Consider the following 13360-nt stretch of genomic DNA (forward strand, 5'->3'; position numbering starts at 1 on the left):
TGGCCGAAACGTTTAATATTTTAATTAATGTAATAATAATTAAATATCACAAACTATAAGTTGTGCTGTGATTTCTTATGCTCTTCTTTTTATACGTTTTAAATTTATAACCACGTTTGTTTTTATGATGTATACAAAAATTTTTTATAACAATAACCTGAGCATCAAGCTCTTCGAAAATATAATTGTAATTGAGCGCGAAAAATGTTTTATCTCATTATTATAACGTGAATAAAATTTATTCGAAATTAGAGTTCTTAACAAGTATGAAAGTTATAACACATATTAATTTTGTAATATTGAAGATGGCCTGATATAAGGCTGAAACATCTATTTTATTGTATTATTTTTATTCTATGGTATATCTATTAAAATATAAATATTTCGCTACTAACATCTTGTGGTGTATGCCTTTTCTATCACATTGTTATATAATATATTGGGTCATCTAAAGATGGTGTTGATAGTCAACACATCTAGTGACAAAAAACCGCGGATACTTTTTAGATGACCCAATATTATACAGGGTGCGTCAGGTATTTGAGAACATATTAACTATAAAACTAAAATGCGTATATTTCTTAGAAAACTTATTGTATTTTATTGACTTTTTTACAGCAAAGTAAGTAACTCGTAGGCAATACAATTATTCGATAAAATCACCTTCAGCAGCAATAACAACTTCAATTCTCTGCCGAAAACGTTTGCATGCTCGAATCAAAGGAGCCTTGTCCATATGTGTCATTATTCTGGCAATAGCTGCTCTGAATCAAGCGTGTTATGGGGATGTTTATTGATCTCCCGTTCTACAACGCCCCATACATAGTAATCTAAAGGATTAAGATCAGGGGAGCTAGGTGGCCACATGTTTGGGGTTATGTGATTTGGGGGGCAATAATGCTCTGGACTTGCTGCACAAACTGTGATGTTCTAACTGTGTCTGAACGTGCTTTATGTGTTTTGCGTTTGGCAACACTTTGAACATTGCCATTAGATACTTCTAACTCTCGACGAACTTTGCGAACAAACGATCGGGCGAGATTCAAAAATTCGGAGATTTCAAGATCGTTATGATTCGCGTGTATAGCGACGATAACAGCGTGTCTTTTCATTTCATGAGTTAGCTTATTGCCATCCATTTATGATCTGAAAGGAAAAAAGAAAGAAAAATATATTGCTGTGAAGTGACAAGCACATATGTGAGTGTCCTCAAATACCTGACGCACCCTATATTAAATAAGTCTATCTGGATATTTTAAAAAAAGAGTAGAGAAATTACACTTTTCTGGGTTCCCGCACAGTCAGGTATATCTGGTAACGAATCAGCTGATCAAGCCGCAAAGTTGATCGCATTGGATGTAAGCCCAATTTTCCTTTAAGTCCCTTATGAGGATCTTTTAGTAGTATCATCTATTCAGACAAATAAGTGAAGCGTAGAATACATGAGAGAAATCTCTATCACTAAGGGTACACAATACTTCGAACATTTCTACACATGTTCCACGAAGACATAGTTTCATAAAATTACCTTAACGAGGGAAGAGATCGTCCTTATCAATCGTCTGAGTTCCAACTAATATGTTAATATTATTATATTAATTATTATATTAATGAGAGTTTGCATAGAGTAAACATAGTAGCCTCGCTGGATTGCCCCTGCAGGGAACCTCGTCAAACGATCAATCATATAAATTTGAAAAGTCATTGTGAACTTTCATTGTGAAAAGTTCACTACAAATTCTGCTTCAATCTGAAACTATATTGCAAAAGAATTTTCAAACTCCCCTCAAGACCTCTTCCTGCTCTGCATTCCCCCCCCCCCCCCCGCCAAGCTGTATCGCCTATTTTTGGCCTTTATCAAGGCCAACGACCTTTTCTTTTGATCTTTCTTGCTCTTCTCCCTCTCTCATGACGCGCTATTCACCGCTGGTTGGCAGCAAGCGTCCGGATTCTGGGGAGAAAGCAGCCATATCGATTTTTAGCTGATGCTTTCTTTAAACCTAATCGCAATAAACCTTATTTACCGCGGACCTCAATGGCATAGTACCAACCTTTAGGTTGTCTGGCCATCTAAGAAGAAGAAGAAGTGTTAAACACAAGGATAAAATGATACATGGAAACACTCGGATAATGTTTTCGAATGTAGCCCAACTCTACATTTAATAATTTGCTTCATGAATTAAGCATACTATGTTTTTCTGCCAGATTCATTCATTTTAAGTGAAAACGTGTCGAATGGGTATATTTTTATCAAATTTTGTGATGTCCGTATTCTAAATAATTATCACAATAAATAAATAAATACAAATTTCTTCAATAAAAAATTTATCGCGTGCGATTTAATCTCATTTAACTCTGATTATTTTTATTTTTATTTCCCATCTATTTTATTTATACAGACTTTTCTTTATGATCGCTCAATACATTGTACCAATTTAATTATTGTATTATTAAATTATCATTATTATTTATTATTATTATTTAATTATTGTATTATTTGTTATAATTTGCGATAATTTCATGAAATTTTCAAGTGGCTGTTATAGACATACTTGTGAAATAATCATAGACAAAAAGAGCATTTTGATTCATATGAGTGTATAGAGGTATATAATCGGTTATTTATTGATAATTTTTTAACACATACCTTTAATACATACCTCTGGGTTATTCATGTCCTGTCCATTTTTTTTTAATATTAAGAGCACCTGGTCAAACACCGCTTTCTTTTCTATTCCTAAAAAAAATTTGGCATCTAGAAAACAAGTTTTGTGCGTTATCACCCTTAATTTGTGCGTATCATTTAAGGGGATGCTGGAGCGAAGGCCGAACTTGATCAAGGTCGATATTACAGGTTTTCATTTCCAATGTATCTGCTTACGCCCTCTGAAGTTAATATGATCATGCAGGAAATTCGATCGATTAATTATCGATATTTTTATTCCGTTTCCTACATTACCATCTTAACAGGGACGTGTATTAGGATCGGTCCCACAATGTAAGATTTATTTTGGAAAATTTTCCAATTTTAGAATTGAAAAAAAAATAAACATAATTGAAGTTAATCTTATATTTGTAGAATCGGACCTTAGAAATTTAGTTGCATTATATACATATTTAGTTGTATTATATACACATGCAATGTAGGCCGTGTTCTAATATATATCATCAGTACTAAAAGTCTGTAATATATATAAAATACAGATTTTTAATTAAATTAGATATATCGATACGAAACCGTAATAGCACTTTTTTCTTACATCCAATGCCATTTTAGGTTACGATAATATATTATCATAAATGAATATCATAATATATATATATATAGATATTCATGCAGATATTCTCTATGTCCATTTTTGCAATATTAAAATTTTATATTATAATATGTATAATGATATATAAAATGTAATTCTAATGTTGTATATAAAAAGACATTCATGAATACGAATTACAATTACATTTTATGTGTATTATAATATATGTGTATATACACAATAACACAAAAAATATTATTGACATATTAGTGAAGACATAAACATGTTAATGAATTAATGATATATGCAATATTAAAATTATATTTTGTACATTATTGTGTATATGTACATTATAATACATATAAAATATAATTATAATTTATATTCACTAATAATGTTTTGTTATATGTTACAACAATGTTAGAATTATCATAGTATAATGTACATACAATTTTCTATATTAGATATATAGTCGACATATTAGTAATGTATAAGTACTATAAGTATCTATCTCTTTTATTAGACAGAGTAAAAAGAGTTACATTATGTATGTGCAATGTCGTATTCATTTATATATATATATATATATATATATATATATATATATATATATATATATATATGAAACACGTGTCCATATATTGACAGTAATATATGTTACATCTTGACTAAACTCTAATAGGAAAAATCATAGGAAAAAGTGATTGACTACAACTGTATTTCGATATTCACTGCGAGTACTGAAAATACGTAACTATAGATTTTCAGTATTGACAGTGTACATTGACACATGGGCCTATATAATAGCATTTTTCCTGTCGTACAATGTCATTTTAGGTCAGGATGTGATATGTATTAGCTATATTACATATAGATATATTACACATATAATATACATAGCTATACCATTTTTTGCTATGTTTAATAAAAATATGTAGAAGTTAATCATGTTAAAATATTAGTGATGTACTTAAATATAATACACACATAGGCAATATTGTACAATATTGCATATATGTACTATAATGTGTGAATATACATACCTTGCAGATAGAAATTATCAATGCTAAGCTGTTTATGCATTCTCTGTGTTTAAATGTGAAATATTAAAATTGTATACATATATAAAATATATATATATAATGCATGTATATATATATATATATATATATATAATATATATACATACACACACATAAAATGAGGATTTATCAGAGGATTCGTAATTTGATTATTTTTTTTAAGATGTTACGTCTGATGTTCGTTGTATATTCTGATATTGAAATATAAAAGTATATATCACTAATATTTGATCCTAAAAAAATATATCTCTTTTTATTAAACGTAGAAAAAAGAAGACATCAGTACACCTTTTTGTTATACGTAACAAAAAGAGATGAAGTAGCTACACACATATGTGAATATGAATTAGAAATATATTTTATAATGTGTGTACACATCATGATGCACATAAAATATAATTCTAATATTCACTAATAGACTGTGTCTATATTATATCTGCATGAAAAGCTAAGTATGAGTAACTTCTATCTCTTTTTATTATGGGCCTTCTACAATAACACATTAGTTACAAATCAGAAGTCAGAAGCTAAAAATTGATCAATCACAGCCAATTTTTAGCGTTTGACTTCTTATTTATGGCTGATTTATGGCTTATAATTGTAAAAGGGAGATGGAATAGTTACATATGTATGTGCAATGTATTTACGTACTGACATGATACATCCTAAGTTAAAATGACATTGGGAATAAAGGAAAAAGTGCTATTACATTACACGTGTATACATGTATTTCAAATACATGGTTGCATCCGAAAATATATCTAAATCACAGTCAGAGTGTTCATTTAGTAAAAATATACTTATTGTAACTTGCTGTTAGTCAACGTACATTGACCTGTAAGTGTATATATTTGCTAAAACACTTTGAATATGATATACTTACATACATTTCATAAACGTACAGCATCGTACAAAAATTATGCATGTGACTATTGACTGTGTAATGTATGTTGTATATATATATATACATATATATATATATATATATATACATACATATATGTATAACATATATATTATATAGGGTGTCCAAAAAGACTCCGGATTTAGGAGCTGAATATAAAGATGACTATCGTAAAGGAATGTGAACGTGTATCGGCATGCATAGCGCCAAAATATAATGCGTTGCCCTATGATTCACGTTCTACGATTCAATTACGACAATCCTTGTGCTAAGGCTATTACATAACGTTTTTAGAAAAAACGTTTCAGACAAAAGTTGTAAGGTTTCAAAGAAACTATTTACTGATATTCAGTTTTTTTTCTTCATTAGTTTCTTTGTTTCGGTTATGTCAAGCAATTAGCTTTGATTCCATCATGACAATGCATCTATTTGCATTTCTTTAATTGCAGACGCAAAATTCTATAAATTGGTTCCGTAATTGTATTTCACCAAATTTAATAATCGAAATGCTTCTGCCAATAAATTAAAAATAGTCAGTATATATATAAACGCCTTTGACATTTATTTGTAACTAGCCAAAGCACGATTTACGGCTGTGGCATTTTGTTATAACTAGCCAGCTCACAATTAATGCCTCTGGCAGTAAATTAAAAATAGTCAACCCACGATGAACGCCTCTGACATTTGTCTATAACTAGCCAAAATATCTGTGACATTTTATTATAGCTAGCCAGCTCACGATTAACGCCTCTGGCAGTAAATTAAAAATAGTCAGCCCACGATGAACGCCTCTGATATTTGTCTATAACTAGCCAAAATATGATTTATGGCTGTGACATTTTATTATAGCTAGCCAGCTCACGATTAACGCCTCTGGCAGTAAATTAAAAATAGTCAGCCCACGATGAACATTGGATCATAATTAGGCAAAGCGCAATTTATTGTTATAACAATAAATTTAATCATATCACTTGTATGATAAATAAAAGTGATATTTTTACGAATAACATAAAGATGCTAACCTTTCTCATTCTGGCTTTATAGGGTGCCAACAAAAAACACACATCACAATAACCAATTTTGGTCTTCTAGAGTGCTTTCCAACAAAAGACACAGTGTGACACGATGCATTATTACAATCTTGTATATTACGATAATACAAGGATGAGATATTGTACTGAGTCGCTTGTTATAAAGCACCCATAACCGGCAGACAATATTCTGCTACTATTTTTCTATTTTGTGAACAAAAAACACTATATATATATATATATATATATATATATATATATATATACATATACACACATATATACATATACACACACACACACACACACACACACACACACACACACACACACACACATATATATATATATATGGTGTGTGTAGAACACTACTACACTACACTACATTGATAGTACTGTTGCGGCAATGATACTGTGAACGCGGGTCATACTGGTTACAGCTGATTGACTCGTATAATGCCGTTGTTTTCTACACATACAGCGTCACGCAAAATGATATATGTATGCATATATATATATATATATATATATATATATATATATATATAATACACATACATACAAAAAATTGTTATATTATCAAGAGACAGATACATAATCGATATCATGATCACATTATCTTTTCCTTAGCGACTAATTAAGAAAAGGCGTTCACCGTATCTAAATTCACGTTATTGTAAAAGACTCTCTATTATCTTTGAAGTTCTATTATTGATACGTCATTTAAATGTATTCTCCAGGTTTATTCCACTAAAAAAAATACAAATAGATGACCAGATGTATGATGCGGTAAAGTAAAATTTTATATTACATTCTGTGGCATAAAAACGTGATCAGTAACTCTTTGAAACTGAATGTATCATAAAAATAATAAAGTAATATTTTAAAAGTACATTACATTTAGTAAAATGCATTAAGTTATTAATATGATGTTCAATCACCATTATTAAGAAAATACAATATTATGTAGGAAGAAAATATTTCATGACAATTTGCTGGAAGGTATGGTCGCAGCATGTTTCTTATACTATGACACTTTTGCTTTTGAGATACACGTCCACGCGTGAGCGGTTCGGCCGTCAAGCGTCGAGCGATTGTGAAGGAAAAGTAGGCAGCATTTCAGAAATCGGCTCGAAATGCGCAACTAATTTCGAGCACATTGAAGTATACGTATATAATTTTTGAAATTTTATAAAAAGTATATTTGGAGTAATATGTTATTAATAAAATTTAATAAATAAAATGTTATTTATTAATAAAAATTAAAAAGGAAAAAGCAGAATCGAACATAAGATCTCCAATATTCTGATCTTGCACCCAACGCCCGAGACCACGCGTTCTTGCAGATCACCTCGACGAACGCGATACATATAGTGTATGGAAAGTCGTAAACTATTGTATATCTCATCAATGTTTACGTTTTGAAATCATTTTTGCATTTGCATTTTTGCTACGTTAATGAGAAAGATACATGATTAATATAATTTAATAAAAAGAAAATGAAAGAATTTTAATTCGACAAAAATTGGAGATTTTCACATCTGGAGTATTGAATATTAGTCCAAGAAACCGAAGTCTGTCAAAAAAAAAAACGGAGAACTGGCAACCGTGTTCGTGATTTAAAATTCTTTCAATTTTTGTTATTTCGATAGAGCGAGACAGAGAAAAAACAAACGGATAGAAGCTCCGATTGTAATCGGTGAGTCTCCGCGCGGACACGCCGAACTGGGCCCGCTAGCAAAACAATGAGTCATCTGTCTCTGTCCTTCTCTCTGTGGTCGCTTGTTTCTAGCGACCGAAAATATTTTCTCGACGATCTCGACCGCTTGGCGTGTATCATAAGGAGGAAAGAGACATTCTAGACAATACTTAATTTTTATTAAATTATATTAATCCTTTGCCCTACGATTTAAGTTACGATGGCGCGTGCCATAATTAATAGCCTGGAACATATTGTTTATGTTTGGCTCGATTTCTTTACCACGAGTCTCACATGATATTAGTGAAAGAGTTAATCATATACCTTTCTCATTAATATATTTTCAAAACGTGATAGTTAACGAGATATAGTTTACGATTTTCCGTGTATTTTATGTACCACGTTCATAGAGGCGGTTTGTAAAAACTCAGCGTGGTCTCGGGCGATAGGTGCAAGATCAGAATGTTGAGGATCCTATGTTCAATCCTGCTTTTTCCTTTTTTTCTTAATTTTTTTTTTAAATAAATAACGTTATTAATGACAACATATTACTCCAAATATATTTTTATAAAATTATAGAAATTATATGTGTACTTTAGTGTGCTCAGAACTAGTTACACATTTCGAGCCAATTTCTGAGGTGCCTATTTTTCCTTTACAACCGCTCAACAGTCGACGGCTGAACCGCTGGATCGCGTGCGGACATGCATCTCAGGAGTGTCACAGTATAAGAAACATGCTGCCATCATACCTTCCAACATGAAAATTATCATGACAACATTTTAGCATGAAAATTATTATAAAAATATTTTCCTTCTTACATAATTGTTATTTTCTTAATATTAATAAGTATATACATTTTATTAAATATTATGTACTTTTAAAATATTTACTTTATTATTTTTATACATTACATTGATACATTCGGTTTTCTTTCAAAGAGCTACTGACCACGCTTATGTGCCACAAAATGTAATATCTTTTAATATAGAATACTGATAATATCAATTTAAGACTAATAAGAGTCGATACAGAACGAGATGCGTAATTTTAAACTGGAATGATTCAACTTCAATAACTCCGTGATGTCTTCTTTATTCAACATGTGAATAAAGAAGGCATGTTGAATAAAGAAGACATCACAGAAGACTAAGGAAAGTAAAGGATTGATAATTTGCTAGAAGATACGGAGCATATTTCTTAGTGCAACGCTCCTAAAATACACATCCGCGCGTGATCCGGTGCAGCTCAGCCGTCGAGCATTGAGCGGCGGCGGCGAGGGGAAAGAAGGCGACCCAAAAGTGCCTCAAAAGTCGACCCAAAATTTAATGTATTCCAATAACTATAGGAAGAATACCGAATCACTTTAATAGATAAATAAAAAATTATTTGTATGTTGCATATAAAGGCACATATATAAGGCTTTTTGATTTGTTAATTATAAAATTATATTGACATATCCTTATAATTATATTAATCATCCTTATAATTATATAATCGCACTTTGCGATTTGATTGATTATCAGAATTTTCTTTCGGATGATAATTATAAAAAAACACATTTCACAGAAAGTACTGATCGACTTACATTATACAGAAACATAATTTTTTTTTTTGGGATTTTTTCTAAGGTAAATTAAAACGGTTAGGAAATCCACATATAATCAATAATTAAATAAAAAGATATTTAGCCTGTATATATGTTTTGTTACATGTCTTCAATCACTTATTTAAAAAAAAAAAAATATGAAACAAGAACAAGGAATTGATCATGAGATCTCTAACATTCAGATCTCGTATCTTTACCGCGTGAGACCACGCCAGGTCCCTTGCAAATCTTTTCTATGAACCTTGGTATATAATGCTCATGGAAAATCATAGAAATATTCCCGTAAATTCGTGTTTTGAATTATTTTTGCTATTATACATAAATTGGGAGGATATAGGATGACATAATTTATTAAAAACTTAGGTTTATCAAATGTTTCCTTCTCCTCTTAATATACCCATTGAGCGACCGAAATTTTCCAGAAGCATTTTCGGTCGCTAGAAACAAGCTAAACCCTGTAGAGAGATGGGGGGGGGTAGAGAGGAGAAGATAGGAGAGGAGAGGAAGGATAGTAAGAGGCAGGAGAGGAGAGGAGAGGCAGAAGGAGAGGATAGGAGATGAGAGAGAGATAGAGAGAGAGAGAGAGAAAGAGGAGAGAGAGGACTCTGAAGGATAGAACTTCGCTTGTTGTTTCGTTCGACGAGCCCAGCTCGGCATCGAAGTCCCTCACCGATTACAATCGGAGTTTCTATCCTTTTTTGGTTTTTTCTCTTCTCACTCTGTCCGTACTTCTGTTCAATAATTCGTTTGCAATTCAGAATGTGATTTCTTTCCAATCGATTCTTGGCATCATCCGGCGATGGCAGCAAGGACGCAGATTCCTTCTCTAAAACACGATCCTGATCTTATTTCTATATATACAAAAATATATAATATTATGGCGTTTCTGGCTGATAATATATTGCTGGTTTATTTACAATGGTTCAATCCATTTCTATAGTTCAATAGCAATACTACTTCGTTTGCGCGCGACCGATAGGAGGAATGGCGCTTCTTACTAAGACTCGACATCCGAGTCAAAAATGTGCTGTATACAATAATTTCAGACCTTGCATAAGTAGCTGGCGATTTACAGAAAACCTCAAAGAACAATACTATGCTTGCAGAAACGAGTTACGAGCTTTAGTATAAGAACAAAGTGTATTCGAAAATTTCATTTATATGCTACGTCTGTTACGAGATTGCCGCTTGTCGTTCCGACATCCGAGCAGAAAGAAAGCTCAACCGAAACACATCACGTTCCGAACCTTGATATGCATGTGTAAATAATTCAGTAAATAAAGTTTAAACATGTGTTGTATATATTATATGTACACGCACACACACGCGCGCGCGCGCACACGCATACATACGCACACGCGTATGTATGTATGCTATTATATATGCATATATATATATATATATATATATATATACATATATACACATACATACATATACATACATATATATATATATATATATATATGTATATGTTATTTTATATATATGCATCAATAATTTACTAAATAAAATGTATGTAAAAGACAGAACAGTATAATTAAAATAATTATCTTCATTTGTATTCATATGTAAATAATATGGTATGTTTCTTGTTTAGGAAGAAATTATTTCAACAAAATTGAAATAACTAATATCATATTTATTTATTATTTTTCCTCTCAAAAGAAAAAACTTTGACCAGGGCACGTTTTGATTGATATGGGCCTGAGTAGGTCAATAATTCAGATCATTTCTATGGTTCAGCGACGCACTTTTCATGACAGCGCCGCTGTCGGAATATCGCGGAACTAAAATACTGCTCAGTTTCATGGCTTCACGTCAATTTCACTCGTAATATACAAACGAAATTTTTGGATGCACCTTTCTCTTAAACTAAAACTCCTACCGCGTTTCTAAAAGCATGGGATTGTTCGTTTAGGTTTTCTACAATACGCTAGCTACTTTTCATGAACGTGCAAGATCTGAAACTCTTATATGCAACACATATTGTGATGTGTTGACTACAGAAGCCGATAACAAAACTGTAAGTCTTTAATTTTTTTTCGTTTTTCGTATTCAAATGTAGCTGGCGCTTTGCGTTGTTGTCGATACTTTAATTGTAGAGAAGGATTTTTCAGTCCATAAACACAGTTATGAGAAAGGTGCTTTTAAAATTTAATGATAAAACAGGACACTCCAGCATCCCCTTAAGTGCATAACTCCGAAGTTCATCTCTGAGTCACGAATGATCCAACGTACACATATGTTCAGTATACATTTTTGTAACTAAAAAAATTTTTTTTTAATTTCAATTCTCGGTTGTATTATGGAAATATTTCGCGAATTATTAAAAAAAAATTTAATTTTAAAACAACATATTAGCCCTTAATAAACATGCGATTTTTGGTACCCTTGTGCTAAATGTTGTCAGTAATATTATACATATATGTTGTCTGTAATGTTATAAAGAATATTTTCCTAATAAATTATAAGTTTTTTAACGCAATAACAATAATAAAATGCATTGTTTAAAATGTAAATGTAATTTGTTACGAATATATAGCACAAATACATTTTAAAGATGTCAAAATATATGTAAAAATTATTTAATAATTTATGTATACTTGTAAAATGATGAAAATTAAGCCAGGACACGAATGACCGAACGTGTGTATTAAGAGTGCCAAAAACTAACGTACTAAGGATTAATAATAATTTTTTTTAATCCATATTTACGTTTTTAAAATAAAGAATCAACCCAAAATCTCTTTTATATTTTCTTTTTAAATTTGTACATTCATTAATATATACAGATGCTATTAATTTATTTTGTCGTTTATTTTCGTATTATTTTTGTTACAATCAACTTGACAGGCAGTACCGTTTTTGATATGATATTTTAGACTTTATAGTACTTTACCCGATACAATTAATATAATTACAGCTAAAAATTTATCGCTGCTGACTCATTTATATGAGCGACATTCGAGATTAGTGATATATGAAATCACGTGACTTGTTTGTCGTTGAATATGAACGATGAGCGATATTATGAACAACATTTACTTTCAAGTGAAAACCCAGTCTAAAAGTACCTTTTCATGCCGACGCTCGACGCTCATTTTCGGTGTCAAAAAGGTTGCGTTCCGGTATGTGTCGAAAATATTATTTTTAGTTACAAGGTTAGTAGTGCTGTAATTAATAATGTTTTTCATTGGGATTGAGTGTGCACTAGAAACTCGTTGAGTTGAGATGACACTGTCCGAGTTTATGGACAGTGCAAGTTCTTTGCACGCTCAATGAAACGCGACTTGATGGGTGCGCTTAGTGGCGTGCCATTTTTAATTTCTCAAACGTTGACATTTTTCGTTTGCAGCTTACAGAAATTAATTATTTAGAAGTTGTAGAAATGCTTCCAATTCGATTTAAAGTAAATAATAGTATTTTTGGAAATATCACTTCAAAGTGATGAAGAACACCTTCATCATAAATTAACGAGTAAGGGTGCGATTACATGTAGCGCGGTACGCGCGATACAGAAACTAAGGCTACGTTTCACAACTTTCTCTCCGAGGAAGATTTTACTCTATATGCTATAGTATACGTTACGTGTACTATATCTTTCAAGTAAAATTTTCTTCGGAGAAGTTTTGGAACATTTAACTAGATAACTAGGAACCGTACAAATGGTGCCGCTTGTTTTTTTTCTCCTTTATAAAACCTTGTCTACAATAGTCGTACAATTTGTGTTGCATGTCGTATGAAATATCATATATAGTCGCATGATTGGCCTAGT

The 13360-nt window shown here is 31.3% G+C and overlaps 1 long non-coding RNA gene across 4 annotated transcripts; it reads right to left on the minus strand.

The window, feature by feature from the left end:
* Positions 1–577: 577 nt before the first annotated feature.
* LOC147908025 (uncharacterized) lies at positions 578–6445 on the minus strand. Of its 4 annotated transcripts, XR_015546754.1 has the most exons (5): positions 6266–6445; positions 2648–2737; positions 1529–2070; positions 1280–1410; positions 578–1146 (listed from the first exon to the last, which is right to left on the minus strand). It is a non-coding gene; the product is annotated as an uncharacterized LOC147908025 (long non-coding RNA). The 4 variants fall into 4 exon arrangements; XR_015546752.1 differs by having other exon boundaries at positions 1529–2737; XR_015546753.1 differs by lacking the exon at positions 6266–6445 and having other exon boundaries at positions 2648–3757.
* Between the last annotated feature and the right edge of the window lie 6915 nt (positions 6446–13360).

This window comes from Acromyrmex echinatior, chromosome 11 (assembly GCF_024713525.1).
Source record: "Acromyrmex echinatior isolate Ae372 chromosome 11, ASM2471352v2, whole genome shotgun sequence".
In the NCBI taxonomy this organism is placed as follows: domain Eukaryota; kingdom Metazoa; phylum Arthropoda; class Insecta; order Hymenoptera; family Formicidae; genus Acromyrmex; species Acromyrmex echinatior.